The 2816-nt window shown below is 47.3% G+C and overlaps 1 long non-coding RNA gene across 1 annotated transcript in view; it reads right to left on the minus strand.

The window, feature by feature from the left end:
* Window positions 1-1500, minus strand: part of LOC139232883 (uncharacterized) — a 9438-nt gene extending 7938 nt beyond the window's left edge. Inside the window, exon 1 of the long non-coding RNA XR_011588091.1 lies at window positions 1419-1500. This is a non-coding gene — a long non-coding RNA (uncharacterized lncRNA). The remainder of the gene's footprint in view (window positions 1-1418) is intronic.
* Between the last annotated feature and the right edge of the window lie 1316 nt (window positions 1501-2816).

Below are 2816 nucleotides of genomic sequence, written 5' to 3' on the forward strand. Positions count from 1 at the left end.
GACGGGAGGGATGCTGTGGGAGAGAGCCGGACCGAGAGCGGGAGCTGAACGGGGAGTGGGGGGCGGGGGTGGGAGCCGGAGCAGGAGCTGAAGAGGAGGGAAGTCCAGTCGATCTTCGCCGCCCCAGTGAGCCCATTCGGCCAAGGCTAGGGGCGGCGTGCTTCGGGCGCCTGGAGCACACTCTAGAGCGCATGTGCAGAGGTCCCGGCACTGCTTTCAGCACCGGGACCTGGCTCTGCCCCTCACAGCTTGTGCTGCGCTGCACCAAGGGCCTGGAACGTTCCAGCAGCGGGGAGAATACCAAGATAAGTTTTAGGCGCGGATTTGAGCGCGGAAATCAGGCGTGGGTCGTGGGGCTGCGCCATTCTTGGCGCGGCCCGAAACTTGACCCCTTAGTGTGGAGAGAATAGAAGGAGAGAAAGGCAGACTTGCATTTATATAGCACCTTTCACGACCACTGGATGTCGCAAAGCACTTTAATGTAGGAAGCGCGGCAGCCAATTTGCACACAGCAAGCTCCCACAAACAGCAATGTGATAATGACCAGATAATCTATTTTTTATTATGTTGATTGAGGGATGAATATTGGACAGGCCACCAGGGATAACTCCCCTGCTTTTTGAAATAGTGCCATGGGGTCTTTTATGTCTACCTGAGAGAGCAGACGGGGCCTCGGTTTCATGTCTCATCTGAAAGACAGCAGCTCCAACAGTGCAGCATTTCCTCAGCACTGCACTGGAGTGTCAGCCTTGATTTTTGTGCTCAAGTCTCTGGAGCGGAAGGTGAACCCACAACTTTCTGACTCAGGTGATAGTGTTGCCCACCGAACTACGGGTAACAATAGCCTAAGGGGGTAAGGTTTGGTGCAATCTTTCCCCCAAACTTATGGCTTTGCTTTTCAGGCTCTTGCTCATTCCTTTATACATTCCCTCCCTACTACACAGACATATTCTGCACTACTGTTCCCCAATATTATAATGTTTAGCCATATAAAGCTTGGTTTGTTTCAAAGGATGTCTTACTGTAAAATATGTTCTGTTGATACACAAAAGGTGATATCAGAATCTAATTGTAGTTTCAACCAAGCATCTCACAGCATTCTGTGTTACCCACTGCTACAGTGGCAAGTAGCAACAGTGATACATCCAGACCATGGTGGTCAAGTTGCAGCAGGGAGCACTTAGTGAAGCACTGAGCACAAGTGTGCAAGAGAAGCCACACCGGCTGACCAGAGGCCCACTGCAAGGGCTCTCACAGATACTGAGCTAGCGATTCAGATCTCACAGAGCCTGTCGACAAATGCTTTTTTGTTGTTCAGTCAGCACTTCAGGGTGTCATCCGAGAGTGTACCAAACAAAGGCACTGAAATTCCGTTTTGGCCTTCCCGCAGGCATTTTAGAGAAAAAATATGCACCTACCTTAAGCTGCTGCCCACGTTCGACTTTCCATTGCTGAGGCCTCTCCTGACTGCCAGTCGCAGTGCGTGCACGTCAGAACGTGCACAGGCCTGGAGCTGGTGTCACATGGTTCTGGGCAACCAATCAGGTAAAGTATCATAGTAATAGGCATTCCGAAAGGTCCTAAACTCCTATTACTTTGATTGAGAAACAGCCCCAAACACACAAAACACAGCCCCAAATACACAAACCACGAATAAAAAATAGAAAATAAATACTACATTCATTTAAATTAAAGTTAAAAAAATATATATTTTCCTGATTTTTAAAAAAGTTTAAAAAAATAAACTTACTGTTGTGGGGAGGGTTTTTAATGATAAAATATGTTTTAATAACATTATTTTGACATGTTTTTGTACTTTTTAAAACACGTACCTGTAAAAGTAGGCTATGCGCCTGCTTTTTCAGGCGCAAGATTTTTGAGGACATTTGTATGCGTAAATATCGGAAATTTGCACTTACAAATGTCCTCGGTCCCGAACTGTGGAGGATCTGTCAAGCCAGCAACTTGACAGATCGGAAAAGCCGGTTTTCGTATGGACTCGGCGAGGCCGGAATTTCAGGGCCATTGTTTGGGGCAGTCTATGTTGGGGTCCAAAACTTGCTGCTGAGCATTGTACTTAATCAAGTTGCAGATCACCATATGGATGCAGGACACTCTGTAGTGGAACGTCCTTTGGTCAATGTCCTAGGCTCAGCCTACAGTCATTGGTTCCTTAACAAATGCTATGTCCAGGAGCAATTGGCTCCAATCTTCAGCAATCTTGTCTCGTCTGGTTCCCTTTTGGTGAATCAGATTGAAACAGCCAAATTACAGACCTTAAACAACTTTATTGCTACTCAGTAGTTTGTTCTCACAAAGATCTATGGCCTGTTGAAGGACTGCTCAATTGCAGAGCAATGCCAGGAGCTGACACAGATAATTGAGATGTCTCAGGATGACAGCATATCTGTAACACCCAGTTAACCCACTCAACTGACTCGAGGTGTGTTGTGGTTTACTTAGGATATATCTTTAGAGAGGAAATTTGGGTGGAAGCTATTTACACCACATGTGCGCCTTTAAAATGCTTCCCCCGAGTTTCCTTGTGCTGAGTTTTTTTTTCATTCATGGGATATGGGCATCGCTGGCAAGACCGGCATTTATTGCCCGTCCCTAATTGCCCTTGAGAAGGTGGTGGTGAGCCGCCTTTTGAACCACTGCAGTCCGTGTGGTGAAGGTACGCCCAGGGTGCTGTTTGGGAAGGAGTTCCAGGATTTTGACCCAACGACGATAAAGGAACAGCGCTATATTTCCAAGTCCGAATGGTTTGTGACTTGGAGGGGAAATTGGAGGAGATGGTGTTCCCATGCGACTGC

Source organism: Pristiophorus japonicus, chromosome 2 (assembly GCF_044704955.1).
Source record: "Pristiophorus japonicus isolate sPriJap1 chromosome 2, sPriJap1.hap1, whole genome shotgun sequence".
Classification (NCBI taxonomy): domain Eukaryota; kingdom Metazoa; phylum Chordata; class Chondrichthyes; family Pristiophoridae; genus Pristiophorus; species Pristiophorus japonicus.